At 44.1% G+C, this 21,514-nt stretch overlaps 85 non-coding genes and 2 pseudogenes across 85 annotated transcripts; all 87 read left to right on the top strand.

Annotated features, from left to right (window-relative positions):
• The first annotated feature begins 196 nt into the window (after positions 1-196).
• On the top strand, positions 197-315 carry LOC143507576 (5S ribosomal RNA). Its single transcript, XR_013128833.1, has one exon. It is a non-coding gene; the product is annotated as a 5S ribosomal RNA (ribosomal RNA).
• Positions 316-441: 126 nt separating this feature from the next.
• On the top strand, positions 442-560 carry LOC143507575 (5S ribosomal RNA). The gene has a single exon (XR_013128832.1). It is a non-coding gene; the product is annotated as a 5S ribosomal RNA (ribosomal RNA).
• Positions 561-686: 126 nt separating this feature from the next.
• On the top strand, positions 687-806 carry LOC143507590 (5S ribosomal RNA). Its single transcript, XR_013128848.1, has one exon. It is a non-coding gene; the product is annotated as a 5S ribosomal RNA (ribosomal RNA).
• Positions 807-932: 126 nt separating this feature from the next.
• Positions 933-1,051, top strand: LOC143507574 (5S ribosomal RNA). The gene has a single exon (XR_013128831.1). It is a non-coding gene; the product is annotated as a 5S ribosomal RNA (ribosomal RNA).
• Positions 1,052-1,177: 126 nt separating this feature from the next.
• On the top strand, positions 1,178-1,296 carry LOC143507573 (5S ribosomal RNA). Its single transcript, XR_013128829.1, has one exon. It is a non-coding gene; the product is annotated as a 5S ribosomal RNA (ribosomal RNA).
• A 126-nt stretch (positions 1,297-1,422) lies between these two features.
• Positions 1,423-1,541, top strand: LOC143507572 (5S ribosomal RNA). The gene has a single exon (XR_013128828.1). It is a non-coding gene; the product is annotated as a 5S ribosomal RNA (ribosomal RNA).
• Positions 1,542-1,667: 126 nt separating this feature from the next.
• Positions 1,668-1,786, top strand: LOC143507571 (5S ribosomal RNA). The gene has a single exon (XR_013128827.1). It is a non-coding gene; the product is annotated as a 5S ribosomal RNA (ribosomal RNA).
• Positions 1,787-1,912: 126 nt separating this feature from the next.
• Positions 1,913-2,031, top strand: LOC143507570 (5S ribosomal RNA). Its single transcript, XR_013128826.1, has one exon. It is a non-coding gene; the product is annotated as a 5S ribosomal RNA (ribosomal RNA).
• A 126-nt stretch (positions 2,032-2,157) lies between these two features.
• LOC143507567 (5S ribosomal RNA) lies at positions 2,158-2,276 on the top strand. Its single transcript, XR_013128824.1, has one exon. It is a non-coding gene; the product is annotated as a 5S ribosomal RNA (ribosomal RNA).
• Positions 2,277-2,402: 126 nt separating this feature from the next.
• Positions 2,403-2,521, top strand: LOC143507566 (5S ribosomal RNA). The gene has a single exon (XR_013128823.1). It is a non-coding gene; the product is annotated as a 5S ribosomal RNA (ribosomal RNA).
• Positions 2,522-2,648: 127 nt separating this feature from the next.
• Positions 2,649-2,768, top strand: LOC143507586 (5S ribosomal RNA). Its single transcript, XR_013128844.1, has one exon. It is a non-coding gene; the product is annotated as a 5S ribosomal RNA (ribosomal RNA).
• A 126-nt stretch (positions 2,769-2,894) lies between these two features.
• LOC143507565 (5S ribosomal RNA) lies at positions 2,895-3,013 on the top strand. The gene has a single exon (XR_013128822.1). It is a non-coding gene; the product is annotated as a 5S ribosomal RNA (ribosomal RNA).
• Positions 3,014-3,139: 126 nt separating this feature from the next.
• On the top strand, positions 3,140-3,258 carry LOC143507564 (5S ribosomal RNA). Its single transcript, XR_013128821.1, has one exon. It is a non-coding gene; the product is annotated as a 5S ribosomal RNA (ribosomal RNA).
• Positions 3,259-3,384: 126 nt separating this feature from the next.
• On the top strand, positions 3,385-3,503 carry LOC143507563 (5S ribosomal RNA). Its single transcript, XR_013128820.1, has one exon. It is a non-coding gene; the product is annotated as a 5S ribosomal RNA (ribosomal RNA).
• A 126-nt stretch (positions 3,504-3,629) lies between these two features.
• LOC143507598 (5S ribosomal RNA) lies at positions 3,630-3,750 on the top strand (annotated as a pseudogene).
• Positions 3,751-3,876: 126 nt separating this feature from the next.
• LOC143507595 (5S ribosomal RNA) lies at positions 3,877-3,995 on the top strand. Its single transcript, XR_013128853.1, has one exon. It is a non-coding gene; the product is annotated as a 5S ribosomal RNA (ribosomal RNA).
• Positions 3,996-4,120: 125 nt separating this feature from the next.
• Positions 4,121-4,239, top strand: LOC143507562 (5S ribosomal RNA). Its single transcript, XR_013128819.1, has one exon. It is a non-coding gene; the product is annotated as a 5S ribosomal RNA (ribosomal RNA).
• A 126-nt stretch (positions 4,240-4,365) lies between these two features.
• Positions 4,366-4,484, top strand: LOC143507561 (5S ribosomal RNA). The gene has a single exon (XR_013128818.1). It is a non-coding gene; the product is annotated as a 5S ribosomal RNA (ribosomal RNA).
• A 125-nt stretch (positions 4,485-4,609) lies between these two features.
• On the top strand, positions 4,610-4,728 carry LOC143507560 (5S ribosomal RNA). Its single transcript, XR_013128817.1, has one exon. It is a non-coding gene; the product is annotated as a 5S ribosomal RNA (ribosomal RNA).
• Positions 4,729-4,855: 127 nt separating this feature from the next.
• Positions 4,856-4,975, top strand: LOC143507584 (5S ribosomal RNA). Its single transcript, XR_013128842.1, has one exon. It is a non-coding gene; the product is annotated as a 5S ribosomal RNA (ribosomal RNA).
• Positions 4,976-5,100: 125 nt separating this feature from the next.
• Positions 5,101-5,219, top strand: LOC143507596 (5S ribosomal RNA; annotated as a pseudogene).
• Positions 5,220-5,345: 126 nt separating this feature from the next.
• On the top strand, positions 5,346-5,465 carry LOC143507594 (5S ribosomal RNA). The gene has a single exon (XR_013128852.1). It is a non-coding gene; the product is annotated as a 5S ribosomal RNA (ribosomal RNA).
• A 126-nt stretch (positions 5,466-5,591) lies between these two features.
• On the top strand, positions 5,592-5,709 carry LOC143507585 (5S ribosomal RNA). Its single transcript, XR_013128843.1, has one exon. It is a non-coding gene; the product is annotated as a 5S ribosomal RNA (ribosomal RNA).
• Positions 5,710-5,835: 126 nt separating this feature from the next.
• On the top strand, positions 5,836-5,954 carry LOC143507559 (5S ribosomal RNA). Its single transcript, XR_013128816.1, has one exon. It is a non-coding gene; the product is annotated as a 5S ribosomal RNA (ribosomal RNA).
• Positions 5,955-6,080: 126 nt separating this feature from the next.
• On the top strand, positions 6,081-6,200 carry LOC143507587 (5S ribosomal RNA). The gene has a single exon (XR_013128845.1). It is a non-coding gene; the product is annotated as a 5S ribosomal RNA (ribosomal RNA).
• Positions 6,201-6,326: 126 nt separating this feature from the next.
• LOC143507558 (5S ribosomal RNA) lies at positions 6,327-6,445 on the top strand. Its single transcript, XR_013128815.1, has one exon. It is a non-coding gene; the product is annotated as a 5S ribosomal RNA (ribosomal RNA).
• A 125-nt stretch (positions 6,446-6,570) lies between these two features.
• Positions 6,571-6,690, top strand: LOC143507583 (5S ribosomal RNA). Its single transcript, XR_013128841.1, has one exon. It is a non-coding gene; the product is annotated as a 5S ribosomal RNA (ribosomal RNA).
• A 126-nt stretch (positions 6,691-6,816) lies between these two features.
• Positions 6,817-6,935, top strand: LOC143507556 (5S ribosomal RNA). Its single transcript, XR_013128813.1, has one exon. It is a non-coding gene; the product is annotated as a 5S ribosomal RNA (ribosomal RNA).
• A 126-nt stretch (positions 6,936-7,061) lies between these two features.
• LOC143507555 (5S ribosomal RNA) lies at positions 7,062-7,180 on the top strand. Its single transcript, XR_013128812.1, has one exon. It is a non-coding gene; the product is annotated as a 5S ribosomal RNA (ribosomal RNA).
• A 126-nt stretch (positions 7,181-7,306) lies between these two features.
• On the top strand, positions 7,307-7,425 carry LOC143507554 (5S ribosomal RNA). Its single transcript, XR_013128811.1, has one exon. It is a non-coding gene; the product is annotated as a 5S ribosomal RNA (ribosomal RNA).
• A 126-nt stretch (positions 7,426-7,551) lies between these two features.
• On the top strand, positions 7,552-7,670 carry LOC143507553 (5S ribosomal RNA). The gene has a single exon (XR_013128810.1). It is a non-coding gene; the product is annotated as a 5S ribosomal RNA (ribosomal RNA).
• A 126-nt stretch (positions 7,671-7,796) lies between these two features.
• LOC143507552 (5S ribosomal RNA) lies at positions 7,797-7,915 on the top strand. Its single transcript, XR_013128809.1, has one exon. It is a non-coding gene; the product is annotated as a 5S ribosomal RNA (ribosomal RNA).
• Positions 7,916-8,041: 126 nt separating this feature from the next.
• Positions 8,042-8,160, top strand: LOC143507551 (5S ribosomal RNA). The gene has a single exon (XR_013128808.1). It is a non-coding gene; the product is annotated as a 5S ribosomal RNA (ribosomal RNA).
• A 126-nt stretch (positions 8,161-8,286) lies between these two features.
• LOC143507550 (5S ribosomal RNA) lies at positions 8,287-8,405 on the top strand. The gene has a single exon (XR_013128807.1). It is a non-coding gene; the product is annotated as a 5S ribosomal RNA (ribosomal RNA).
• Positions 8,406-8,531: 126 nt separating this feature from the next.
• LOC143507549 (5S ribosomal RNA) lies at positions 8,532-8,650 on the top strand. The gene has a single exon (XR_013128806.1). It is a non-coding gene; the product is annotated as a 5S ribosomal RNA (ribosomal RNA).
• A 126-nt stretch (positions 8,651-8,776) lies between these two features.
• On the top strand, positions 8,777-8,895 carry LOC143507548 (5S ribosomal RNA). The gene has a single exon (XR_013128805.1). It is a non-coding gene; the product is annotated as a 5S ribosomal RNA (ribosomal RNA).
• Positions 8,896-9,021: 126 nt separating this feature from the next.
• On the top strand, positions 9,022-9,140 carry LOC143507547 (5S ribosomal RNA). The gene has a single exon (XR_013128804.1). It is a non-coding gene; the product is annotated as a 5S ribosomal RNA (ribosomal RNA).
• Positions 9,141-9,266: 126 nt separating this feature from the next.
• Positions 9,267-9,386, top strand: LOC143507579 (5S ribosomal RNA). Its single transcript, XR_013128837.1, has one exon. It is a non-coding gene; the product is annotated as a 5S ribosomal RNA (ribosomal RNA).
• Positions 9,387-9,512: 126 nt separating this feature from the next.
• LOC143507545 (5S ribosomal RNA) lies at positions 9,513-9,631 on the top strand. Its single transcript, XR_013128802.1, has one exon. It is a non-coding gene; the product is annotated as a 5S ribosomal RNA (ribosomal RNA).
• Positions 9,632-9,757: 126 nt separating this feature from the next.
• Positions 9,758-9,876, top strand: LOC143507544 (5S ribosomal RNA). Its single transcript, XR_013128801.1, has one exon. It is a non-coding gene; the product is annotated as a 5S ribosomal RNA (ribosomal RNA).
• Positions 9,877-10,002: 126 nt separating this feature from the next.
• On the top strand, positions 10,003-10,121 carry LOC143507543 (5S ribosomal RNA). Its single transcript, XR_013128800.1, has one exon. It is a non-coding gene; the product is annotated as a 5S ribosomal RNA (ribosomal RNA).
• A 126-nt stretch (positions 10,122-10,247) lies between these two features.
• On the top strand, positions 10,248-10,366 carry LOC143507542 (5S ribosomal RNA). The gene has a single exon (XR_013128799.1). It is a non-coding gene; the product is annotated as a 5S ribosomal RNA (ribosomal RNA).
• Positions 10,367-10,492: 126 nt separating this feature from the next.
• Positions 10,493-10,611, top strand: LOC143507541 (5S ribosomal RNA). Its single transcript, XR_013128798.1, has one exon. It is a non-coding gene; the product is annotated as a 5S ribosomal RNA (ribosomal RNA).
• A 126-nt stretch (positions 10,612-10,737) lies between these two features.
• Positions 10,738-10,856, top strand: LOC143507540 (5S ribosomal RNA). Its single transcript, XR_013128797.1, has one exon. It is a non-coding gene; the product is annotated as a 5S ribosomal RNA (ribosomal RNA).
• A 126-nt stretch (positions 10,857-10,982) lies between these two features.
• Positions 10,983-11,101, top strand: LOC143507539 (5S ribosomal RNA). The gene has a single exon (XR_013128796.1). It is a non-coding gene; the product is annotated as a 5S ribosomal RNA (ribosomal RNA).
• A 126-nt stretch (positions 11,102-11,227) lies between these two features.
• Positions 11,228-11,346, top strand: LOC143507538 (5S ribosomal RNA). Its single transcript, XR_013128795.1, has one exon. It is a non-coding gene; the product is annotated as a 5S ribosomal RNA (ribosomal RNA).
• A 126-nt stretch (positions 11,347-11,472) lies between these two features.
• On the top strand, positions 11,473-11,591 carry LOC143507537 (5S ribosomal RNA). The gene has a single exon (XR_013128794.1). It is a non-coding gene; the product is annotated as a 5S ribosomal RNA (ribosomal RNA).
• A 126-nt stretch (positions 11,592-11,717) lies between these two features.
• On the top strand, positions 11,718-11,836 carry LOC143507536 (5S ribosomal RNA). Its single transcript, XR_013128793.1, has one exon. It is a non-coding gene; the product is annotated as a 5S ribosomal RNA (ribosomal RNA).
• A 126-nt stretch (positions 11,837-11,962) lies between these two features.
• On the top strand, positions 11,963-12,081 carry LOC143507534 (5S ribosomal RNA). Its single transcript, XR_013128791.1, has one exon. It is a non-coding gene; the product is annotated as a 5S ribosomal RNA (ribosomal RNA).
• Positions 12,082-12,207: 126 nt separating this feature from the next.
• On the top strand, positions 12,208-12,326 carry LOC143507533 (5S ribosomal RNA). Its single transcript, XR_013128790.1, has one exon. It is a non-coding gene; the product is annotated as a 5S ribosomal RNA (ribosomal RNA).
• A 126-nt stretch (positions 12,327-12,452) lies between these two features.
• On the top strand, positions 12,453-12,571 carry LOC143507532 (5S ribosomal RNA). The gene has a single exon (XR_013128789.1). It is a non-coding gene; the product is annotated as a 5S ribosomal RNA (ribosomal RNA).
• Positions 12,572-12,697: 126 nt separating this feature from the next.
• On the top strand, positions 12,698-12,816 carry LOC143507531 (5S ribosomal RNA). Its single transcript, XR_013128788.1, has one exon. It is a non-coding gene; the product is annotated as a 5S ribosomal RNA (ribosomal RNA).
• Positions 12,817-12,942: 126 nt separating this feature from the next.
• LOC143507530 (5S ribosomal RNA) lies at positions 12,943-13,061 on the top strand. Its single transcript, XR_013128787.1, has one exon. It is a non-coding gene; the product is annotated as a 5S ribosomal RNA (ribosomal RNA).
• A 126-nt stretch (positions 13,062-13,187) lies between these two features.
• LOC143507529 (5S ribosomal RNA) lies at positions 13,188-13,306 on the top strand. The gene has a single exon (XR_013128786.1). It is a non-coding gene; the product is annotated as a 5S ribosomal RNA (ribosomal RNA).
• A 126-nt stretch (positions 13,307-13,432) lies between these two features.
• LOC143507528 (5S ribosomal RNA) lies at positions 13,433-13,551 on the top strand. The gene has a single exon (XR_013128785.1). It is a non-coding gene; the product is annotated as a 5S ribosomal RNA (ribosomal RNA).
• A 126-nt stretch (positions 13,552-13,677) lies between these two features.
• On the top strand, positions 13,678-13,796 carry LOC143507527 (5S ribosomal RNA). Its single transcript, XR_013128784.1, has one exon. It is a non-coding gene; the product is annotated as a 5S ribosomal RNA (ribosomal RNA).
• A 126-nt stretch (positions 13,797-13,922) lies between these two features.
• Positions 13,923-14,041, top strand: LOC143507526 (5S ribosomal RNA). The gene has a single exon (XR_013128783.1). It is a non-coding gene; the product is annotated as a 5S ribosomal RNA (ribosomal RNA).
• A 126-nt stretch (positions 14,042-14,167) lies between these two features.
• LOC143507525 (5S ribosomal RNA) lies at positions 14,168-14,286 on the top strand. The gene has a single exon (XR_013128782.1). It is a non-coding gene; the product is annotated as a 5S ribosomal RNA (ribosomal RNA).
• A 126-nt stretch (positions 14,287-14,412) lies between these two features.
• Positions 14,413-14,531, top strand: LOC143507522 (5S ribosomal RNA). The gene has a single exon (XR_013128780.1). It is a non-coding gene; the product is annotated as a 5S ribosomal RNA (ribosomal RNA).
• A 126-nt stretch (positions 14,532-14,657) lies between these two features.
• LOC143507521 (5S ribosomal RNA) lies at positions 14,658-14,776 on the top strand. Its single transcript, XR_013128779.1, has one exon. It is a non-coding gene; the product is annotated as a 5S ribosomal RNA (ribosomal RNA).
• A 126-nt stretch (positions 14,777-14,902) lies between these two features.
• On the top strand, positions 14,903-15,021 carry LOC143507520 (5S ribosomal RNA). The gene has a single exon (XR_013128778.1). It is a non-coding gene; the product is annotated as a 5S ribosomal RNA (ribosomal RNA).
• Positions 15,022-15,147: 126 nt separating this feature from the next.
• On the top strand, positions 15,148-15,266 carry LOC143507519 (5S ribosomal RNA). The gene has a single exon (XR_013128777.1). It is a non-coding gene; the product is annotated as a 5S ribosomal RNA (ribosomal RNA).
• Positions 15,267-15,392: 126 nt separating this feature from the next.
• Positions 15,393-15,511, top strand: LOC143507518 (5S ribosomal RNA). Its single transcript, XR_013128776.1, has one exon. It is a non-coding gene; the product is annotated as a 5S ribosomal RNA (ribosomal RNA).
• Positions 15,512-15,637: 126 nt separating this feature from the next.
• On the top strand, positions 15,638-15,756 carry LOC143507516 (5S ribosomal RNA). Its single transcript, XR_013128775.1, has one exon. It is a non-coding gene; the product is annotated as a 5S ribosomal RNA (ribosomal RNA).
• A 126-nt stretch (positions 15,757-15,882) lies between these two features.
• LOC143507515 (5S ribosomal RNA) lies at positions 15,883-16,001 on the top strand. Its single transcript, XR_013128774.1, has one exon. It is a non-coding gene; the product is annotated as a 5S ribosomal RNA (ribosomal RNA).
• A 126-nt stretch (positions 16,002-16,127) lies between these two features.
• On the top strand, positions 16,128-16,246 carry LOC143507514 (5S ribosomal RNA). Its single transcript, XR_013128773.1, has one exon. It is a non-coding gene; the product is annotated as a 5S ribosomal RNA (ribosomal RNA).
• Positions 16,247-16,372: 126 nt separating this feature from the next.
• Positions 16,373-16,491, top strand: LOC143507513 (5S ribosomal RNA). The gene has a single exon (XR_013128772.1). It is a non-coding gene; the product is annotated as a 5S ribosomal RNA (ribosomal RNA).
• Positions 16,492-16,617: 126 nt separating this feature from the next.
• LOC143507512 (5S ribosomal RNA) lies at positions 16,618-16,736 on the top strand. The gene has a single exon (XR_013128771.1). It is a non-coding gene; the product is annotated as a 5S ribosomal RNA (ribosomal RNA).
• Positions 16,737-16,862: 126 nt separating this feature from the next.
• On the top strand, positions 16,863-16,981 carry LOC143507510 (5S ribosomal RNA). The gene has a single exon (XR_013128769.1). It is a non-coding gene; the product is annotated as a 5S ribosomal RNA (ribosomal RNA).
• A 126-nt stretch (positions 16,982-17,107) lies between these two features.
• Positions 17,108-17,226, top strand: LOC143507509 (5S ribosomal RNA). The gene has a single exon (XR_013128768.1). It is a non-coding gene; the product is annotated as a 5S ribosomal RNA (ribosomal RNA).
• A 126-nt stretch (positions 17,227-17,352) lies between these two features.
• On the top strand, positions 17,353-17,471 carry LOC143507508 (5S ribosomal RNA). The gene has a single exon (XR_013128767.1). It is a non-coding gene; the product is annotated as a 5S ribosomal RNA (ribosomal RNA).
• Positions 17,472-17,597: 126 nt separating this feature from the next.
• LOC143507507 (5S ribosomal RNA) lies at positions 17,598-17,716 on the top strand. Its single transcript, XR_013128766.1, has one exon. It is a non-coding gene; the product is annotated as a 5S ribosomal RNA (ribosomal RNA).
• Positions 17,717-17,842: 126 nt separating this feature from the next.
• LOC143507506 (5S ribosomal RNA) lies at positions 17,843-17,961 on the top strand. Its single transcript, XR_013128765.1, has one exon. It is a non-coding gene; the product is annotated as a 5S ribosomal RNA (ribosomal RNA).
• Positions 17,962-18,087: 126 nt separating this feature from the next.
• On the top strand, positions 18,088-18,206 carry LOC143507505 (5S ribosomal RNA). The gene has a single exon (XR_013128764.1). It is a non-coding gene; the product is annotated as a 5S ribosomal RNA (ribosomal RNA).
• A 126-nt stretch (positions 18,207-18,332) lies between these two features.
• On the top strand, positions 18,333-18,451 carry LOC143507504 (5S ribosomal RNA). Its single transcript, XR_013128763.1, has one exon. It is a non-coding gene; the product is annotated as a 5S ribosomal RNA (ribosomal RNA).
• Positions 18,452-18,577: 126 nt separating this feature from the next.
• On the top strand, positions 18,578-18,694 carry LOC143507582 (5S ribosomal RNA). Its single transcript, XR_013128840.1, has one exon. It is a non-coding gene; the product is annotated as a 5S ribosomal RNA (ribosomal RNA).
• A 126-nt stretch (positions 18,695-18,820) lies between these two features.
• Positions 18,821-18,939, top strand: LOC143507503 (5S ribosomal RNA). The gene has a single exon (XR_013128762.1). It is a non-coding gene; the product is annotated as a 5S ribosomal RNA (ribosomal RNA).
• Positions 18,940-19,065: 126 nt separating this feature from the next.
• Positions 19,066-19,184, top strand: LOC143507502 (5S ribosomal RNA). The gene has a single exon (XR_013128761.1). It is a non-coding gene; the product is annotated as a 5S ribosomal RNA (ribosomal RNA).
• Positions 19,185-19,310: 126 nt separating this feature from the next.
• LOC143507500 (5S ribosomal RNA) lies at positions 19,311-19,429 on the top strand. The gene has a single exon (XR_013128760.1). It is a non-coding gene; the product is annotated as a 5S ribosomal RNA (ribosomal RNA).
• A 126-nt stretch (positions 19,430-19,555) lies between these two features.
• On the top strand, positions 19,556-19,674 carry LOC143507498 (5S ribosomal RNA). The gene has a single exon (XR_013128758.1). It is a non-coding gene; the product is annotated as a 5S ribosomal RNA (ribosomal RNA).
• Positions 19,675-19,800: 126 nt separating this feature from the next.
• Positions 19,801-19,919, top strand: LOC143507497 (5S ribosomal RNA). The gene has a single exon (XR_013128757.1). It is a non-coding gene; the product is annotated as a 5S ribosomal RNA (ribosomal RNA).
• Positions 19,920-20,045: 126 nt separating this feature from the next.
• LOC143507496 (5S ribosomal RNA) lies at positions 20,046-20,164 on the top strand. The gene has a single exon (XR_013128756.1). It is a non-coding gene; the product is annotated as a 5S ribosomal RNA (ribosomal RNA).
• A 126-nt stretch (positions 20,165-20,290) lies between these two features.
• LOC143507495 (5S ribosomal RNA) lies at positions 20,291-20,409 on the top strand. Its single transcript, XR_013128755.1, has one exon. It is a non-coding gene; the product is annotated as a 5S ribosomal RNA (ribosomal RNA).
• A 126-nt stretch (positions 20,410-20,535) lies between these two features.
• Positions 20,536-20,654, top strand: LOC143507494 (5S ribosomal RNA). Its single transcript, XR_013128754.1, has one exon. It is a non-coding gene; the product is annotated as a 5S ribosomal RNA (ribosomal RNA).
• Positions 20,655-20,780: 126 nt separating this feature from the next.
• Positions 20,781-20,899, top strand: LOC143507639 (5S ribosomal RNA). The gene has a single exon (XR_013128894.1). It is a non-coding gene; the product is annotated as a 5S ribosomal RNA (ribosomal RNA).
• Positions 20,900-21,025: 126 nt separating this feature from the next.
• Positions 21,026-21,144, top strand: LOC143507638 (5S ribosomal RNA). The gene has a single exon (XR_013128893.1). It is a non-coding gene; the product is annotated as a 5S ribosomal RNA (ribosomal RNA).
• A 126-nt stretch (positions 21,145-21,270) lies between these two features.
• Positions 21,271-21,389, top strand: LOC143507637 (5S ribosomal RNA). The gene has a single exon (XR_013128892.1). It is a non-coding gene; the product is annotated as a 5S ribosomal RNA (ribosomal RNA).
• Positions 21,390-21,514: the final 125 nt, after the last annotated feature.

Genomic DNA, 21,514 nt, shown 5'->3' with positions numbered 1-21,514 from the left:
AGCCAAGCAGGTTTGGGCCTGGTTAGTACTTGGATGGGAGACCGCCTGGGAATACCAGGTGCTGTAAGCCTTTTATAGTTGACTTGCAATTTACATTCAATTTGCAAGCTTAAATGTGTTCTGTGTAAAAACTAGCCCTTTCTGTTGTTCAGATTTTGCACTCGTTATAAATAGGTAGTATTTGCTAAGTTTTCTGGCTTACGGCCACACCAGCCTGATAACGCCCGATCTCATCTGACCTCGGAAGCCAAGCAGGTTTGGGCCTGGTTAGTACTTGGATGGGAGACCGCCTGGGAATACCAGGTGCTGTAAGCCTTTTATAGTTGACTTGCAATTTACATTCAATTTGCAAGCTTAAATGTGTTCTGTGTAAAAACTAGCCCTTTCTGTTGTTCAGATTTTGCACTCGTTATAAATAGGTAGTATTTGCTAAGTTTTCTGGCTTACGGCCACACCAGCCTGATAACGCCCGATCTCATCTGACCTCGGAAGCCAAGCAGGTTTGGGCCTGGTTAGTACTTGGATGGGAGACCGCCTGGGAATACCAGGTGCTGTAAGCCTTTTATAGTTGACTTGCAATTTACATTCAATTTGCAAGCTTAAATGTGTTCTGTGTAAAAACTAGCCCTTTCTGTTGTTCAGATTTTGCACTCGTTATAAATAGGTAGTATTTGCTAAGTTTTCTGGCTTACGGCCACACCAGCCTGATAACGCCCGATCTCATCTGACCTCGGAAGCCAAGCAGGTTTGGGCCTGGTTAGTACTTGGATGGAGAGACCGCCTGGGAATACCAGGTGCTGTAAGCCTTTTATAGTTGACTTGCAATTTACATTCAATTTGCAAGCTTAAATGTGTTCTGTGTAAAAACTAGCCCTTTCTGTTGTTCAGATTTTGCACTCGTTATAAATAGGTAGTATTTGCTAAGTTTTCTGGCTTACGGCCACACCAGCCTGATAACGCCCGATCTCATCTGACCTCGGAAGCCAAGCAGGTTTGGGCCTGGTTAGTACTTGGATGGGAGACCGCCTGGGAATACCAGGTGCTGTAAGCCTTTTATAGTTGACTTGCAATTTACATTCAATTTGCAAGCTTAAATGTGTTCTGTGTAAAAACTAGCCCTTTCTGTTGTTCAGATTTTGCACTCGTTATAAATAGGTAGTATTTGCTAAGTTTTCTGGCTTACGGCCACACCAGCCTGATAACGCCCGATCTCATCTGACCTCGGAAGCCAAGCAGGTTTGGGCCTGGTTAGTACTTGGATGGGAGACCGCCTGGGAATACCAGGTGCTGTAAGCCTTTTATAGTTGACTTGCAATTTACATTCAATTTGCAAGCTTAAATGTGTTCTGTGTAAAAACTAGCCCTTTCTGTTGTTCAGATTTTGCACTCGTTATAAATAGGTAGTATTTGCTAAGTTTTCTGGCTTACGGCCACACCAGCCTGATAACGCCCGATCTCATCTGACCTCGGAAGCCAAGCAGGTTTGGGCCTGGTTAGTACTTGGATGGGAGACCGCCTGGGAATACCAGGTGCTGTAAGCCTTTTATAGTTGACTTGCAATTTACATTCAATTTGCAAGCTTAAATGTGTTCTGTGTAAAAACTAGCCCTTTCTGTTGTTCAGATTTTGCACTCGTTATAAATAGGTAGTATTTGCTAAGTTTTCTGGCTTACGGCCACACCAGCCTGATAACGCCCGATCTCATCTGACCTCGGAAGCCAAGCAGGTTTGGGCCTGGTTAGTACTTGGATGGGAGACCGCCTGGGAATACCAGGTGCTGTAAGCCTTTTATAGTTGACTTGCAATTTACATTCAATTTGCAAGCTTAAATGTGTTCTGTGTAAAAACTAGCCCTTTCTGTTGTTCAGATTTTGCACTCGTTATAAATAGGTAGTATTTGCTAAGTTTTCTGGCTTACGGCCACACCAGCCTGATAACGCCCGATCTCATCTGACCTCGGAAGCCAAGCAGGTTTGGGCCTGGTTAGTACTTGGATGGGAGACCGCCTGGGAATACCAGGTGCTGTAAGCCTTTTATAGTTGACTTGCAATTTACATTCAATTTGCAAGCTTAAATGTGTTCTGTGTAAAAACTAGCCCTTTCTGTTGTTCAGATTTTGCACTCGTTATAAATAGGTAGTATTTGCTAAGTTTTCTGGCTTACGGCCACACCAGCCTGATAACGCCCGATCTCATCTGACCTCGGAAGCCAAGCAGGTTTGGGCCTGGTTAGTACTTGGATGGGAGACCGCCTGGGAATACCAGGTGCTGTAAGCCTTTTATAGTTGACTTGCAATTTACATTCAATTTGCAAGCTTAAATGTGTTCTGTGTAAAAACTAGCCCTTTCTGTTGTTCAGATTTTGCACTCGTTATAAATAGGTAGTATTTGCTAAGTTTTCTGGCTTACGGCCACACCAGCCTGATAACGCCCGATCTCATCTGACCTCGGAAGCCAAGCAGGTTTGGGCCTGGTTAGTACTTGGATGGGAGACCGCCTGGGAATACCAGGTGCTGTAAGCCTTTTATAGTTGACTTGCAATTTACATTCAATTTGCAAGCTTAAATGTGTTCTGTGTAAAAAACTAGCCCTTTCTGTTGTTCAGATTTTGCACTCGTTATAAATAGGTAGTATTTGCTAAGTTTTCTGGCTTACGGCCACACCAGCCTGATAACGCCCGATCTCATCTGACCTCGGAAGCCAAGCCAGGTTTGGGCCTGGTTAGTACTTGGATGGGAGACCGCCTGGGAATACCAGGTGCTGTAAGCCTTTTATAGTTGACTTGCAATTTACATTCAATTTGCAAGCTTAAATGTGTTCTGTGTAAAAACTAGCCCTTTCTGTTGTTCAGATTTTGCACTCGTTATAAATAGGTAGTATTTGCTAAGTTTTCTGGCTTACGGCCACACCAGCCTGATAACGCCCGATCTCATCTGACCTCGGAAGCCAAGCAGGTTTGGGCCTGGTTAGTACTTGGATGGGAGACCGCCTGGGAATACCAGGTGCTGTAAGCCTTTTATAGTTGACTTGCAATTTACATTCAATTTGCAAGCTTAAATGTGTTCTGTGTAAAAACTAGCCCTTTCTGTTGTTCAGATTTTGCACTCGTTATAAATAGGTAGTATTTGCTAAGTTTTCTGGCTTACGGCCACACCAGCCTGATAACGCCCGATCTCATCTGACCTCGGAAGCCAAGCAGGTTTGGGCCTGGTTAGTACTTGGATGGGAGACCGCCTGGGAATACCAGGTGCTGTAAGCCTTTTATAGTTGACTTGCAATTTACATTCAATTTGCAAGCTGAAATGTGTTCTGTGTAAAAACTAGCCCTTTCTGTTGTTCAGATTTTGCACTCGTTATAAATAGGTAGTATTTGCTAAGTTTTCTGGCTTACGGCCACACCAGCCTGATAACGCCCGATCTCATCTGACCTCGGAAGCCAAGCAGGTTTGGGCCTGGTTAGTACTTGGATGGGAGACCGCCTGGGAATACCAGGTGCTGTAAGCCTTTTATAGTTGACTTGCAATTTACATTCAATTTGCAAGCTTAAATGTGTTCTGTGTAAAAACTAGCCCTTTCTGTTGTTCAGATTTTGCACTCGTTATAAATAGGTAGTATTTGCTAAGTGTTCTGGCTTACGGCCACCACCGCCTGATAACGCCCGATCTCATCTGACCCTCGGAAGCCAAGCAGGTTTGGGCCTGGTTAGTACTTGGATTGGGAGACCGCCTGGGAATACCAGGTGCTGTAAGCCTTTTATAGTTGACTTGCAATTTACATTCAATTTGCAAGCTTAAATGTGTTCTGTGTAAAAACTAGCCCTTTCTGTTGTTCAGATTTTGCACTCGTTATAAATAGGTAGTATTTGCTAAGTTTTCTGGCTTACGGCCACACCAGCCTGATAACGCCCGATCTCATCTGACCTCGGAAGCCAAGCAGGTTTGGGCCTCGGTTAGTACTTGGATGGAGACCGCCTGGGAATACCAGGTGCTGTAAGCCTTTTATAGTTGACTTGCAATTTACATTCAATTTGCAAGCTTAAATGTGTTCTGTGTAAAAACTAGCCCTTTCTGTTGTTCAGATTTGCACTCGTTATAAATAGGTAGTATTTGCTAAGTTTTCTGGCTTACGGCCACACCAGCCTGATAACGCCCGATCTCATCTGACCTCGGAAGCCAAGCAGGTTTGGGCCTGGTTAGTACTTGGATGGGAGACCGCCTGGGAATACCAGGTGCTGTAAGCCTTTTATAGTTGACTTGCAATTTACATTCAATTTGCAAGCTGAAATGTGTTCTGTGTAAAAACTAGCCCTTTCTGTTGTTCAGATTTTGCACTCGTTATAAATAGGTAGTATTTGCTAAGTTTTCTGGCTTACGGCCACACCAGCCTGATAACGCCCGATCTCATCTGACCTCGGAAGCCAAGCAGGTTTGGGCCTGGTTAGTACTTGGATGGGAGACCGCCTGGGAATACCAGGTGCTGTAAGCCTTTTATAGTTGACTTGCAATTTACATTCAATTGCAAGCTTAAATGTGTTCTGTGTAAAAACTAGCCCTTTCTGTTGTTCAGATTTTGCACTCGTTATAAATAGGTAGTATTTGCTAAGTTTTCTGGCTTACGGCCACACCAGCCTGATAACGCCCGATCTCATCTGACCTCGGAAGCCAAGCAGGTTTGGGCCTGGTTAGTACTTGGATGGGAGACCGCCTGGGAATACCAGGTGCTGTAAGCCTTTTATAGTTGACTTGCAATTTACATTCAATTTGCAAGCTTAAATGTGTTCTGTGTAAAAACTAGCCCTTTCTGTTGTTCAGATTTTGCACTCGTTATAAATAGGTAGTATTTGCTAAGGTTTTCTGGCTTACGGCCACACCAGCCTGATAACGCCCGATCTCATCTGACCTCGGAAGCCAAGCAGGTTTGGGCCTGGTTAGTACTTGGATGGGAGACCGCCTGGGGAATACCAGGTGCTGTAAGCCTTTATAGTTGACTTGCAATTTACATTCAATTTGCAAGCTTAAATGTGTTCTGTGTAAAAACTAGCCCTTTCTGTTGTTCAGATTTTGCACTCGTTATAAATAGGTAGTATTTGCTAAGTTTTCTGGCTTACGGCCACACCAGCCTGATAACGCCCGATCTCATCTGACCTCGGAAGCCAAGCAGGTTTGGGCCTGGTTAGTTACTTGGATGGGAGACCGCCTGGGAATACCAGTGCTGTAAGCCTTTATAGTTGACTTGCAATTTACATTCAATTTGCAAGCTTAAATGTGTTCTGTGTAAAAACTAGCCCTTTCTGTTGTTCAGATTTTTGCACTCGTTATAAATAGGTAGTATTTGCTAAGTTTTCTGGCTTACGGCCACACCACGCTGATAACGCCCGATCTCATCTGACCTCGGAAGCCAAGCAGGTTTGGGCCTGGTTAGTACTTGGATGGGGAGACCGCCTGGGAATACCAGGTGCTGTAAGCCTTTTATAGTTGACTTGCAATTTACATTCAATTTGCAAGCTTAAATGTGTTCTGTGTAAAAACTAGCCCTTTCTGTTGTTCAGATTTTGCACTCGTTATAAATAGGTAGTATTTGCTAAGTTTTCTGGCTTACGGCCACACCAGCCTGATAACGCCCGATCTCATCTGACCTCGGAAGCCAAGCAGGTTTGGGCCTGGTTAGTACTTGGATGGGAGACCGCCTGGGATACCAGGTGCTGTAAGCCTTTTATAGTTGACTTGCAATTTACATTCAATTTGCAAGCTTAAATGTGTTCTGTGTAAAAACTAGCCCTTTCTGTTGTTCAGATTTTGCACTCGTTATAAATAGGTAGTATTTGCTAAGTTTTCTGGCTTACGGCCACACCAGCCTGATAACGCCCGATCTCATCTGACCTCGGAAGCCAAGCAGGTTTGGGCCTGGTTAGTACTTGGATGGGAGACCGCCTGGGAATACCAGGTGCTGTAAGCCTTTTATAGTTGACTTGCAATTTACATTCAATTTGCAAGCTTAAATGTGTTCTGTGTAAAAACTAGCCCTTTCTGTTGTTCAGATTTTGCACTCGTTATAAATAGGTAGTATTTGCTAAGTTTTCTGGCTTACGGCCACACCAGCCTGATAACGCCCGATCTCATCTGACCTCGGAAGCCAAGCAGGTTTGGGCCTGGTTAGTACTTGGATGGGGAGACCGCCTGGGAATACCAGGTGCTGTAAGCCTTTTATAGTTGACTTGCAATTTACATTCAATTTGCAAGCTTAAATGTGTTCTGTGTAAAAACTAGCCCTTTCTGTTGTTCAGATTTTGCACTCGTTATAAATAGGTAGTATTTGCTAAGTTTTCTGGCTTACGGCCACACCAGCCTGATAACGCCCGATCTCATCTGACCTCGGAAGCCAAGCAGGTTTGGGCCTGGTTAGTACTTGGATGGGAGACCGCCTGGGAATACCAGGTGCTGTAAGCCTTTTATAGTTGACTTGCAATTTACATTCAATTGCAAGCTTAAATGTGTTCTGTGTAAAAACTAGCCCTTTCTGTTGTTCAGATTTTGCACTCGTTATAAATAGGTAGTATTTGCTAAGTTTTCTGGCTTACGGCCACACCAGCCTGATAACGCCCGATCTCATCTGACCTCGGAAGCCAAGCAGGTTTGGGCCTGGTTAGTACTTGGATGGGAGACCGCCCTGGGAATACCAGGTGCTGTAAGCCTTTTATAGTTGACTTGCAATTTACATTCAATTTGCAAGCTTAAATGTGTTCTGTGTAAAAACTAGCCCTTTCTGTTGTTCAGATTTTGCACTCGTTATAAATAGGTAGTATTTGCTAAGTTTTCTGGCTTACGGCCACACCAGCCTGATAACGCCCGATCTCATCTGACCTCGGAAGCCAAGCAGGTTTGGGCCTGGTTAGTACTTGGATGGGAGACCGCCTGGGAATACCAGGTGCTGTAAGCCTTTTATAGTTGACTTGCAATTTACATTCAATTTGCAAGCTTAAATGTGTTCTGTGTAAAAACTAGCCCTTTCTGTTGTTCAGATTTTGCACTCGTTATAAATAGGTAGTATTTGCTAAGTTTTCTGGCTTACGGCCACACCAGCCTGATAACGCCCGATCTCATCTGACCTCGGAAGCCAAGCAGGTTTGGGCCTGGTTAGTACTTGGATGGGAGACCGCCTGGGAATACCAGGTGCTGTAAGCCTTTTATAGTTGACTTGCAATTTACATTCAATTTGCAAGCTTAAATGTGTTCTGTGTAAAAACTAGCCCTTTCTGTTGTTCAGATTTTGCACTCGTTATAAATAGGTAGTATTTGCTAAGTTTTCTGGCTTACGGCCACACCAGCCTGATAACGCCCGATCTCATCTGACCTCGGAAGCCAAGCAGGTTTGGGCCTGGTTAGTACTTGGATGGGAGACCGCCTGGGAATACCAGGTGCTGTAAGCCTTTTATAGTTGACTTGCAATTTACATTCAATTTGCAAGCTTAAATGTGTTCTGTGTAAAAACTAGCCCTTTCTGTTGTTCAGATTTTGCACTCGTTATAAATAGGTAGTATTTGCTAAGTTTTCTGGCTTACGGCCACACCAGCCTGATAACGCCCGATCTCATCTGACCTCGGAAGCCAAGCAGGTTTGGGCCTGGTTAGTACTTGGATGGGAGACCGCCTGGGAATACCAGGTGCTGTAAGCCTTTTATAGTTGACTTGCAATTTACATTCAATTTGCAAGCTTAAATGTGTTCTGTGTAAAAACTAGCCCTTTCTGTTGTTCAGATTTTGCACTCGTTATAAATAGGTAGTATTTGCTAAGTTTTCTGGCTTACGGCCACACCAGCCTGATAACGCCCGATCTCATCTGACCTCGGAAGCCAAGCAGGTTTGGGCCTGGTTAGTACTTGGATGGGAGACCGCCTGGGAATACCAGGTGCTGTAAGCCTTTTATAGTTGACTTGCAATTTACATTCAATTTGCAAGCTTAAATGTGTTCTGTGTAAAAACTAGCCCTTTCTGTTGTTCAGATTTTGCACTCGTTATAAATAGGTAGTATTTGCTAAGTTTTCTGGCTTACGGCCACACCAGCCTGATAACGCCCGATCTCATCTGACCTCGGAAGCCAAGCAGGTTTGGGCCTGGTTAGTACTTGGATGGGAGACCGCCTGGGAATACCAGGTGCTGTAAGCCTTTTATAGTTGACTTGCAATTTACATTCAATTTGCAAGCTTAAATGTGTTCTGTGTAAAAACTAGCCCTTTCTGTTGTTCAGATTTTGCACTCGTTATAAATAGGTAGTATTTGCTAAGTTTTCTGGCTTACGGCCACACCAGCCTGATAACGCCCGATCTCATCTGACCTCGGAAGCCAAGCAGGTTTGGGCCTGGTTAGTACTTGGATGGGAGACCGCCTGGGAATACCAGGTGCTGTAAGCCTTTTATAGTTGACTTGCAATTTACATTCAATTTGCAAGCTTAAATGTGTTCTGTGTAAAAACTAGCCCTTTCTGTTGTTCAGATTTTGCACTCGTTATAAATAGGTAGTATTTGCTAAGTTTTCTGGCTTACGGCCACACCAGCCTGATAACGCCCGATCTCATCTGACCTCGGAAGCCAAGCAGGTTTGGGCCTGGTTAGTACTTGGATGGGAGACCGCCTGGGAATACCAGGTGCTGTAAGCCTTTTATAGTTGACTTGCAATTTACATTCAATTTGCAAGCTTAAATGTGTTCTGTGTAAAAACTAGCCCTTTCTGTTGTTCAGATTTTGCACTCGTTATAAATAGGTAGTATTTGCTAAGTTTTCTGGCTTACGGCCACACCAGCCTGATAACGCCCGATCTCATCTGACCTCGGAAGCCAAGCAGGTTTGGGCCTGGTTAGTACTTGGATGGGAGACCGCCTGGGAATACCAGGTGCTGTAAGCCTTTTATAGTTGACTTGCAATTTACATTCAATTTGCAAGCTTAAATGTGTTCTGTGTAAAAACTAGCCCTTTCTGTTGTTCAGATTTTGCACTCGTTATAAATAGGTAGTATTTGCTAAGTTTTCTGGCTTACGGCCACACCAGCCTGATAACGCCCGATCTCATCTGACCTCGGAAGCCAAGCAGGTTTGGGCCTGGTTAGTACTTGGATGGGAGACCGCCTGGGAATACCAGGTGCTGTAAGCCTTTTATAGTTGACTTGCAATTTACATTCAATTTGCAAGCTTAAATGTGTTCTGTGTAAAAACTAGCCCTTTCTGTTGTTCAGATTTTGCACTCGTTATAAATAGGTAGTATTTGCTAAGTTTTCTGGCTTACGGCCACACCAGCCTGATAACGCCCCGATCTCATCTGACCTCGGAAGCCAAGCAGGTTTGGGCCTGGTTAGTACTTGGATGGGAGACCGCCTGGGAATACCAGGTGCTGTAAGCCTTTTATAGTTGACTTGCAATTTACATTCAATTTGCAAGCTTAAATGTGTTCTGTGTAAAAACTAGCCCTTTCTGTTGTTCAGATTTTGCACTCGTTATAAATAGGTAGTATTTGCTAAGTTTTCTGGCTTACGGCCACACCAGCCTGATAACGCCCGATCTCATCTGACCTCGGAAGCCAAGCAGGTTTGGGCCTGGTTAGTACTTGGATGGGAGACCGCCTGGGAATACCAGGTGCTGTAAGCCTTTTATAGTTGACTTGCAATTTACATTCAATTTGCAAGCTTAAATGTGTTCTGTGTAAAAACTAGCCCTTTCTGTTGTTCAGATTTTGCACTCGTTATAAATAGGTAGTATTTGCTAAGTTTTCTGGCTTACGGCCACACCAGCCTGATAACGCCCGATCTCATCTGACCTCGGAAGCCAAGCAGGTTTGGGCCTGGTTAGTACTTGGATGGGAGACCGCCTGGGAATACCAGGTGCTGTAAGCCTTTTATAGTTGACTTGCAATTTACATTCAATTTGCAAGCTTAAATGTGTTCTGTGTAAAAACTAGCCCTTTCTGTTGTTCAGATTTTGCACTCGTTATAAATAGGTAGTATTTGCTAAGTTTTCTGGCTTACGGCCACACCAGCCTGATAACGCCCGATCTCATCTGACCTCGGAAGCCAAGCAGGTTTGGGCCTGGTTAGTACTTGGATGGGAGACCGCCTGGGAATACCAGGTGCTGTAAGCCTTTTATAGTTGACTTGCAATTTACATTCAATTTGCAAGCTTAAATGTGTTCTGTGTAAAAACTAGCCCTTTCTGTTGTTCAGATTTTGCACTCGTTATAAATAGGTAGTATTTGCTAAGTTTTCTGGCTTACGGCCACACCAGCCTGATAACGCCCGATCTCATCTGACCTCGGAAGCCAAGCAGGTTTGGGCCTGGTTAGTACTTGGATGGGAGACCGCCTGGGAATACCAGGTGCTGTAAGCCTTTTATAGTTGACTTGCAATTTACATTCAATTTGCAAGCTTAAATGTGTTCTGTGTAAAAACTAGCCCTTTCTGTTGTTCAGATTTTGCACTCGTTATAAATAGGTAGTATTTGCTAAGTTTTCTGGCTTACGGCCACACCAGCCTGATAACGCCCGATCTCATCTGACCTCGGAAGCCAAGCAGGTTTGGGCCTGGTTAGTACTTGGATGGGAGACCGCCTGGGAATACCAGGTGCTGTAAGCCTTTTATAGTTGACTTGCAATTTACATTCAATTTGCAAGCTTAAATGTGTTCTGTGTAAAAACTAGCCCTTTCTGTTGTTCAGATTTTGCACTCGTTATAAATAGGTAGTATTTGCTAAGTTTTCTGGCTTACGGCCACACCAGCCTGATAACGCCCGATCTCATCTGACCTCGGAAGCCAAGCAGGTTTGGGCCTGGTTAGTACTTGGATGGGAGACCGCCTGGGAATACCAGGTGCTGTAAGCCTTTTATAGTTGACTTGCAATTTACATTCAATTTGCAAGCTTAAATGTGTTCTGTGTAAAAACTAGCCCTTTCTGTTGTTCAGATTTTGCACTCGTTATAAATAGGTAGTATTTGCTAAGTTTTCTGGCTTACGGCCACACCAGCCTGATAACGCCCGATCTCATCTGACCTCGGAAGCCAAGCAGGTTTGGGCCTGGTTAGTACTTGGATGGGAGACCGCCTGGGAATACCAGGTGCTGTAAGCCTTTTATAGTTGACTTGCAATTTACATTCAATTTGCAAGCTTAAATGTGTTCTGTGTAAAAACTAGCCCTTTCTGTTGTTCAGATTTTGCACTCGTTATAAATAGGTAGTATTTGCTAAGTTTTCTGGCTTACGGCCACACCAGCCTGATAACGCCCGATCTCATCTGACCTCGGAAGCCAAGCAGGTTTGGGCCTGGTTAGTACTTGGATGGGAGACCGCCTGGGAATACCAGGTGCTGTAAGCCTTTTATAGTTGACTTGCAATTTACATTCAATTTGCAAGCTTAAATGTGTTCTGTGTAAAAACTAGCCCTTTCTGTTGTTCAGATTTTGCACTCGTTATAAATAGGTAGTATTTGCTAAGTTTTCTGGCTTACGGCCACACCAGCCTGATAACGCCCGATCTCATCTGACCTCGGAAGCCAAGCAGGTTTGGGCCTGGTTAGTACTTGGATGGGAGACCGCCTGGGAATACCAGGTGCTGTAAGCCTTTTATAGTTGACTTGCAATTTACATTCAATTTGCAAGCTTAAATGTGTTCTGTGTAAAAACTAGCCCTTTCTGTTGTTCAGATTTTGCACTCGTTATAAATAGGTAGTATTTGCTAAGTTTTCTGGCTTACGGCCACACCAGCCTGATAACGCCCGATCTCATCTGACCTCGGAAGCCAAGCAGGTTTGGGCCTGGTTAGTACTTGGATGGGAGACCGCCTGGGAATACCAGGTGCTGTAAGCCTTTTATAGTTGACTTGCAATTTACATTCAATTTGCAAGCTTAAATGTGTTCTGTGTAAAAACTAGCCCTTTCTGTTGTTCAGATTTTGCACTCGTTATAAATAGGTAGTATTTGCTAAGTTTTCTGGCTTACGGCCACACCAGCCTGATAACGCCCGATCTCATCTGACCTCGGAAGCCAAGCAGGTTTGGGCCTGGTTAGTACTTGGATGGGAGACCGCCTGGGAATACCAGGTGCTGTAAGCCTTTTATAGTTGACTTGCAATTTACATTCAATTTGCAAGCTTAAATGTGTTCTGTGTAAAAACTAGCCCTTTCTGTTGTTCAGATTTTGCACTCGTTATAAATAGGTAGTATTTGCTAAGTTTTCTGGCTTACGGCCACACCAGCCTGATAACGCCCGATCTCATCTGACCTCGGAAGCCAAGCAGGTTTGGGCCTGGTTAGTACTTGGATGGGAGACCGCCTGGGAATACCAGGTGCTGTAAGCCTTTTATAGTTGACTTGCAATTTACATTCAATTTGCAAGCTTAAATGTGTTCTGTGTAAAAACTAGCCCTTTCTGTTGTTCAGATTTTGCACTCGTTATAAATAGGTAGTATTTGCTAAGTTTTCTGGCTTACGGCCACACCAGCCTGATAACGCCCGATCTCATCTGACCTCGGAAGCCAAGCAGGTTTGGGCCTGGTTAGTACTTGGATGGGAGACCGCCTGGGAATACCAGGTGCTGTAAGCCTTTTATAGTTGACTTGCAATTTACATTCAATTTGCAAGCTTAAATGTGTTCTGTGTAAAAACTAGCCCTTTCTGTTGTTCAGATTTTGCACTCGTTATAAATAGGTAGTATTTGCTAAGTTTTCTGGCTTACGGCCACACCAGCCTGATAACGCCCGATCTCATCTGACCTCGGAAGCCAAGCAGGTTTGGGCCTGGTTAGTACTTGGATGGGAGACCGCCTGGGAATACCAGGTGCTGTAAGCCTTTTATAGTTGACTTGCAATTTACATTCAATTTGCAAGCTTAAATGTGTTCTGTGTAAAAACTAGCCCTTTCTGTTGTTCAGATTTTGCACTCGTTATAAATAGGTAGTATTTGCTAAGTTTTCTGGCTTACGGCCACACCAGCCTGATAACGCCCGATCTCATCTGACCTCGGAAGCCAAGCAGGTTTGGGCCTGGTTAGTACTTGGATGGGAGACCGCCTGGGAATACCAGGTGCTGTAAGCCTTTTATAGTTGACTTGCAATTTACATTCAATTTGCAAGCTTAAATGTGTTCTGTGTAAAAACTAGCCCTTTCTGTTGTTCAGATTTTGCACTCGTTATAAATAGGTAGTATTTGCTAAGTTTTCTGGCTTACGGCCACACCAGCCTGATAACGCCCGATCTCATCTGACCTCGGAAGCCAAGCAGGTTTGGGCCTGGTTAGTACTTGGATGGGAGACCGCCTGGGAATACCAGGTGCTGTAAGCCTTTTATAGTTGACTTGCAATTTACATTCAATTTGCAAGCTTAAATGTGTTCTGTGTAAAAACTAGCCCTTTCTGTTGTTCAGATTTTGCACTCGTTATAAATAGGTAGTATTTGCTAAGTTTTCTGGCTTACGGCCACACCAGCCTGATAACGCCCGATCTCATCTGACCTCGGAAGCCAAGCAGGTTTGGGCCTGGTTAGTACTTGGATGGGAGACCGCCTGGGAATACCAGGTGCTGTAAGCCTTTTATAGTTGACTTGCAATTTACATTCAATTTGCAAGCTTAAATGTGTTCTGTGTAAAAACTAGCCCTTTCTGTTGTTCAGATTTTGCACTCGTTATAAATAGGTAGTATTTGCTAAGTTTTCTGGCTTACGGCCACACCAGCCTGATAACGCCCGATCTCATCTGACCTCGGAAGCCAAGCAGGTTTGGGCCTGGTTAGTACTTGGATGGGAGACCGCCTGGGAATACCAGGTGCTGTAAGCCTTTTATAGTTGACTTGCAATTTACATTCAATTTGCAAGCTTAAATGTGTTCTGTGTAAAAACTAGCCCTTTCTGTTGTTCAGATTTTGCACTCGTTATAAATAGGTAGTATTTGCTAAGTTTTCTGGCTTACGGCCACACCAGCCTGATAACGCCCGATCTCATCTGACCTCGGAAGCCAAGCAGGTTTGGGCCTGGTTAGTACTTGGATGGGAGACCGCCTGGGAATACCAGGTGCTGTAAGCCTTTTATAGTTGACTTGCAATTTACATTCAATTTGCAAGCTTAAATGTGTTCTGTGTAAAAACTAGCCCTTTCTGTTGTTCAGATTTTGCACTCGTTATAAATAGGTAGTATTTGCTAAGTTTTCTGGCTTACGGCCACACCAGCCTGATAACGCCCGATCTCATCTGACCTCGGAAGCCAAGCAGGTTTGGGCCTGGTTAGTACTTGGATGGGAGACCGCCTGGGAATACCAGGTGCTGTAAGCCTTTTATAGTTGACTTGCAATTTACATTCAATTTGCAAGCTTAAATGTGTTCTGTGTAAAAACTAGCCCTTTCTGTTGTTCAGATTTTGCACTCGTTATAAATAGGTAGTATTTGCTAAGTTTTCTGGCTTACGGCCACACCAGCCTGATAACGCCCGATCTCATCTGACCTCGGAAGCCAAGCAGGTTTGGGCCTGGTTAGTACTTGGATGGGAGACCGCCTGGGAATACCAGGTGCTGTAAGCCTTTTATAGTTGACTTGCAATTTACATTCAATTTGCAAGCTTAAATGTGTTCTGTGTAAAAACTAGCCCTTTCTGTTGTTCAGATTTTGCACTCGTTATAAATAGGTAGTATTTGCTAAGTTTTCTGGCTTACGGCCACACCAGCCTGATAACGCCCGATCTCATCTGACCTCGGAAGCCAAGCAGGTTTGGGCCTGGTTAGTACTTGGATGGGAGACCGCCTGGGAATACCAGGTGCTGTAAGCCTTTTATAGTTGACTTGCAATTTACATTCAATTTGCAAGCTTAAATGTGTTCTGTGTAAAAACTAGCCCTTTCTGTTGTTCAGATTTTGCACTCGTTATAAATAGGTAGTATTTGCTAAGTTTTCTGGCTTACGGCCACACCAGCCTGATAACGCCCGATCTCATCTGACCTCGGAAGCCAAGCAGGTTTGGGCCTGGTTAGTACTTGGATGGGAGACCGCCTGGGAATACCAGGTGCTGTAAGCCTTTTATAGTTGACTTGCAATTTACATTCAATTTGCAAGCTTAAATGTGTTCTGTGTAAAAACTAGCCCTTTCTGTTGTTCAGATTTTGCACTCGTTATAAATAGGTAGTATTTGCTAAGTTTTCTGGCTTACGGCCACACCAGCCTGATAACGCCCGATCTCATCTGACCTCGGAAGCCAAGCAGGTTTGGGCCTGGTTAGTACTTGGATGGGAGACCGCCTGGGAATACCAGGTGCTGTAAGCCTTTTATAGTTGACTTGCAATTTACATTCAATTTGCAAGCTTAAATGTGTTCTGTGTAAAAACTAGCCCTTTCTGTTGTTCAGATTTTGCACTCGTTATAAATAGGTAGTATTTGCTAAGTTTTCTGGCTTACGGCCACACCAGCCTGATAACGCCCGATCTCATCTGACCTCGGAAGCCAAGCAGGTTTGGGCCTGGTTAGTACTTGGATGGGAGACCGCCTGGGAATACCAGGTGCTGTAAGCCTTTTATAGTTGACTTGCAATTTACATTCAATTTGCAAGCTTAAATGTGTTCTGTGTAAAAACTAGCCCTTTCTGTTGTTCAGATTTTGCACTCGTTATAAATAGGTAGTATTTGCTAAGTTTTCTGGCTTACGGCCACACCAGCCTGATAACGCCCGATCTCATCTGACCTCGGAAGCCAAGCAGGTTTGGGCCTGGTTAGTACTTGGATGGGAGACCGCCTGGGAATACCAGGTGCTGTAAGCCTTTTATAGTTGACTTGCAATTTACATTCAATTTGCAAGCTTAAATGTGTTCTGTGTAAAAACTAGCCCTTTCTGTTGTTCAGATTTTGCACTCGTTATAAATAGGTAGTATTTGCTAAGTTTTCTGGCTTACGGCCACACCAGCCTGATAACGCCCGATCTCATCTGACCTCGGAAGCCAAGCAGGTTTGGGCCTGGTTAGTACTTGGATGGGAGACCGCCTGGGAATACCAGGTGCTGTAAGCCTTTTATAGTTGACTTGCAATTTACATTCAATTTGCAAGCTTAAATGTGTTCTGTGTAAAAACTAGCCCTTTCTGTTGTTCAGATTTTGCACTCGTTATAAATAGGTAGTATTTGCTAAGTTTTCTGGCTTACGGCCACACCAGCCTGATAACGCCCGATCTCATCTGACCTCGGAAGCCAAGCAGGTTTGGGCCTGGTTAGTACTTGGATGGGAGACCGCCTGGGAATACCAGGTGCTGTAAGCCTTTTATAGTTGACTTGCAATTTACATTCAATTTGCAAGCTTAAATGTGTTCTGTGTAAAAACTAGCCCTTTCTGTTGTTCAGATTTTGCACTCGTTATAAATAGGTAGTATTTGCTAAGTTTTCTGGCTTACGGCCACACCAGCCTGATAACGCCCGATCTCATCTGACCTCGGAAGCCAAGCAGGTTTGGGCCTGGTTAGTACTTGGATGGGAGACCGCCTGGGAATACCAGGTGCTGTAAGCCTTTTATAGTTGACTTGCAATTTACATTCAATTTGCAAGCTTAAATGTGTTCTGTGTAAAAACTAGCCCTTTCTGTTGTTCAGATTTTGCACTCGTTATAAATAGGTAGTATTTGCTAAGTTTTCTGGCTTACGGCCACACCAGCCTGATAACGCCCGATCTCATCTGACCTCGGAAGCCAAGCAGGTTTGGGCCTGGTTAGTACTTGGATGGGAGACCGCCTGGGAATACCAGGTGCTGTAAGCCTTTTATAGTTGACTTGCAATTTACATTCAATTTGCAAGCTTAAATGTGTTCTGTGTAAAAACTAGCCCTTTCTGTTGTTCAGATTTTGCACTCGTTATAAATAGGTAGTATTTGCTAAGTTTTCTGGCTTACGGCCACACCAGCCTGATAACGCCCGATCTCATCTGACCTCGGAAGCCAAGCAGGTTTGGGCCTGGTTAGTACTTGGATGGGAGACCGCCTGGGAATACCAGGTGCTGTAAGCCTTTTATAGTTGACTTGCAATTTACATTCAATTTGCAAGCTTAAATGTGTTCTGTGTAAAAACTAGCCCTTTCTGTTGTTCAGATTTTGCACTCGTTATAAATAGGTAGTATTTGCTAAGTTTTCTGGCTTACGGCCACACCAGCCTGATAACGCCCGATCTCATCTGACCTCGGAAGCCAAGCAGGTTTGGGCCTGGTTAGTACTTGGATGGGAGACCGCCTGGGAATACCAGGTGCTGTAAGCCTTTTATAGTTGACTTGCAATTTACATTCAATTTGCAAGCTTAAATGTGTTCTGTGTAAAAACTAGCCCTTTCTGTTGTTCAGATTTTGCACTCGTTATAAATAGGTAGTATTTGCTAAGTTTTCTGGCTTACGGCCACACCAGCCTGATAACGCCCGATCTCATCTGACCTCGGAAGCCAAGCAGGTTTGGGCCTGGTTAGTACTTGGATGGGAGACCGCCTGGGAATACCAGGTGCTGTAAGCCTTTTATAGTTGACTTGCAATTTACATTCAATTTGCAAGCTTAAATGTGTTCTGTGTAAAAACTAGCCCTTTCTGTTGTTCAGATTTTGCACTCGTTATAAATAGGTAGTATTTGCTAAGTTTTCTGGCTTACGGCCACACCAGCCTGATAACGCCCGATCTCATCTGACCTCGGAAGCCAAGCAGGTTTGGGCCTGGTTAGTACTTGGATGGGAGACCGCCTGGGAATACCAGGTGCTGTAAGCCTTTTATAGTTGACTTGCAATTTACATTCAATTTGCAAGCTTAAATGTGTTCTGTGTAAAAACTAGCCCTTTCTGTTGTTCAGATTTTGCACTCGTTATAAATAGGTAGTATTTGCTAAGTTTTCTGGCTTACGGCCACACCAGCCTGATAACGCCCGATCTCATCTGACCTCGGAAGCCAAGCAGGTTTGGGCCTGGTTAGTACTTGGATGGGAGACCGCCTGGGAATACCAGGTGCTGTAAGCCTTTTATAGTTGACTTGCAATTTACATTCAATTTGCAAGCTTAAATGTGTTCTGTGTAAAAACTAGCCCTTTCTGTTGTTCAGATTTTGCACTCGTTATAAATAGGTAGTATTTGCTAAGTTTTCTGGCTTACGGCCACACCAGCCTGATAACGCCCGATCTCATCTGACCTCGGAAGCCAAGCAGGTTTGGGCCTGGTTAGTACTTGGATGGGAGACCGCCTGGGAATACCAGGTGCTGTAAGCCTTTTATAGTTGACTTGCAATTTACATTCAATTTGCAAGCTTAAATGTGTTCTGTGTAAAAACTAGCCCTTTCTGTTGTTCAGATTTTGCACTCGTTATAAATAGGTAGTATTTGCTAAGTTTTCTGGCTTACGGCCACACCAGCCTGATAACGCCCGATCTCATCTGACCTCGGAAGCCAAGCAGGTTTGGGCCTGGTTAGTACTTGGATGGGAGACCGCCTGGGAATACCAGGTGCTGTAAGCCTTTTATAGTTGACTTGCAATTTACATTCAATTTGCAAGCTTAAATGTGTTCTGTGTAAAAACTAGCCCTTTCTGTTGTTCAGATTTTGCACTCGTTATAAATAGGTAGTATTTGCTAAGTTTTCTGGCTTACGGCCACCAGCCTGATAACGCCCGATCTCATCTGACCTCGGAAGCCAAGCAGGTTTGGGCCTGGTTAGTACTTGGATGGGAGACCGCCTGGGAATACCAGGTGCTGTAAGCCTTTTATAGTTGACTTGCAATTTACATTCAATTTGCAAGCTTAAATGTGTTCTGTGTAAAAACTAGCCCTTTCTGTTGTTCAGATTTTGCACTCGTTATAAATAGGTAGTATTTGCTAAGTTTTCTGGCTTACGGCCACACCAGCCTGATAACGCCCGATCTCATCTGACCTCGGAAGCCAAGCAGGTTTGGGCCTGGTTAGTACTTGGATGGGAGACCGCCTGGGAATACCAGGTGCTGTAAGCCTTTTATAGTTGACTTGCAATTTACATTCAATTTGCAAGCTTAAATGTGTTCTGTGTAAAAACTAGCCCTTTCTGTTGTTCAGATTTTGCACTCGTTATAAATAGGTAGTATTTGCTAAGTTTTCTGGCTTACGGCCACACCAGCCTGATAACGCCCGATCTCATCTGACCTCGGAAGCCAAGCAGGTTTGGGCCTGGTTAGTACTTGGATGGGAGACCGCCTGGGAATACCAGGTGCTGTAAGCCTTTTATAGTTGACTTGCAATTTACATTCAATTTGCAAGCTTAAATGTGTTCTGTGTAAAAACTAGCCCTTTCTGTTGTTCAGATTTTGCACTCGTTATAAATAGGTAGTATTTGCTAAGTTTTCTGGCTTACGGCCACACCAGCCTGATAACGCCCGATCTCATCTGACCTCGGAAGCCAAGCAGGTTTGGGCCTGGTTAGTACTTGGATGGGAGACCGCCTGGGAATACCAGGTGCTGTAAGCCTTTTATAGTTGACTTGCAATTTACATTCAATTTGCAAGCTTAAATGTGTTCTGTGTAAAAACTAGCCCTTTCTGTTGTTCAGATTTTGCACTCGTTATAAATAGGTAGTATTTGCTAAGTTTTCTGGCTTACGGCCACACCAGCCTGATAACGCCCGATCTCATCTGACCTCGGAAGCCAAGCAGGTTTGGGCCTGGTTAGTACTTGGATGGGAGACCGCCTGGGAATACCAGGTGCTGTAAGCCTTTTATAGTTGACTTGCAATTTACATTCAATTTGCAAGCTTAAATGTGTTCTGTGTAAAAACTAGCCCTTTCTGTTGTTCAGATTTTGCACTCGTTATAAATAGGTAGTATTTGCTAAGTTTTCTGGCTTACGGCCACACCAGCCTGATAACGCCCGATCTCATCTGACCTCGGAAGCCAAGCAGGTTTGGGCCTGGTTAGTACTTGGATGGGAGACCGCCTGGGAATACCAGGTGCTGTAAGCCTTTTATAGTTGACTTGCAATTTACATTCAATTTGCAAGCTTAAATGTGTTCTGTGTAAAAACTAGCCCTTTCTGTTGTTCAGATTTTGCACTCGTTATAAATAGGTAGTATTTGCTAAGTTTTCTGGCTTACGGCCACACCAGCCTGATAACGCCCGATCTCATCTGACCTCGGAAGCCAAGCAGGTTTGGGCCTGGTTAGTACTTGGATGGGAGACCGCCTGGGAATACCAGGTGCTGTAAGCCTTTTATAGTTGACTTGCAATTTACATTCAATTTGCAAGCTTAAATGTGTTCTGTGTAAAAACTAGCCCTTTCTGTTGTTCAGATTTTGCACTCGTTATAAATAGGTAGTATTTGCTAAGTTTTCTGGCTTACGGCCACACCAGCCTGATAACGCCCGATCTCATCTGACCTCGGAAGCCAAGCAGGTTTGGGCCTGGTTAGTACTTGGATGGGAGACCGCCTGGGAATACCAGGTGCTGTAAGCCTTTTATAGTTGACTTGCAATTTACATTCAATTTGCAAGCTTAAATGTGTTCTGTGTAAAAACTAGCCCTTTCTGTTGTTCAGATTTTGCACTCGTTATAAATAGGTAGTATTTGCTAAGTTTTCTGGCTTACGGCCACACCAGCCTGATAACGCCCGATCTCATCTGACCTCGGAAGCCAAGCAGGTTTGGGCCTGGTTAGTACTTGGATGGGAGACCGCCTGGGAATACCAGGTGCTGTAAGCCTTTTATAGTTGACTTGCAATTTACATTCAATTTGCAAGCTTAAATGTGTTCTGTGTAAAAACTAGCCCTTTCTGTTGTTCAGATTTTGCACTCGTTATAAATAGGTAGTATTTGCTAAGTTTTCTGGCTTACGGCCACACCAGCCTGATAACGCCCGATCTCATCTGACCTCGGAAGCCAAGCAGGTTTGGGCCTGGTTAGTACTTGGATGGGAGACCGCCTGGGAATACCAGGTGCTGTAAGCCTTTTATAGTTGACTTGCAATTTACATTCAATTTGCAAGCTTAAATGTGTTCTGTGTAAAAACTAGCCCTTTCTGTTGTTCAGATTTTGCACTCGTTATAAATAGGTAGTATTTGCTAAGTTTTCTGGCTTACGGCCACACCAGCCTGATAACGCCCGATCTCATCTGACCTCGGAAGCCAAGCAGGTTTGGGCCTGGTTAGTACTTGGATGGGAGACCGCCTGGGAATACCAGGTGCTGTAAGCCTTTTATAGTTGACTTGCAATTTACATTCAATTTGCAAGCTTAAATGTGTTCTGTGTAAAAACTAGCCCTTTCTGTTGTTCAGATTTTGCACTCGTTATAAATAGGTAGTATTTGCTAAGTTTTCTGGCTTACGGCCACACCAGCCTGATAACGCCCGATCTCATCTGACCTCGGAAGCCAAGCAGGTTTGGGCCTGGTTAGTACTTGGATGGGAGACCGCCTGGGAATACCAGGTGCTGTAAGCCTTTTATAGTTGACTTGCAATTTACATTCAATTTGCAAGCTTAAATGTGTTCTGTGTAAAAACTAGCCCTTTCTGTTGTTCAGATTTTGCACTCGTTATAAATAGGTAGTATTTGCTAAGTTTTCT

Source organism: Brachyhypopomus gauderio, unplaced genomic scaffold (genome assembly GCF_052324685.1).
Source record: "Brachyhypopomus gauderio isolate BG-103 unplaced genomic scaffold, BGAUD_0.2 sc698, whole genome shotgun sequence".
Classification (NCBI taxonomy): Eukaryota; Metazoa; Chordata; class Actinopteri; order Gymnotiformes; family Hypopomidae; genus Brachyhypopomus; species Brachyhypopomus gauderio.
The sequence above is the reverse complement of the archived record's forward strand: the minus strand, read 5'-3'. Positions and strand labels throughout refer to the sequence as shown.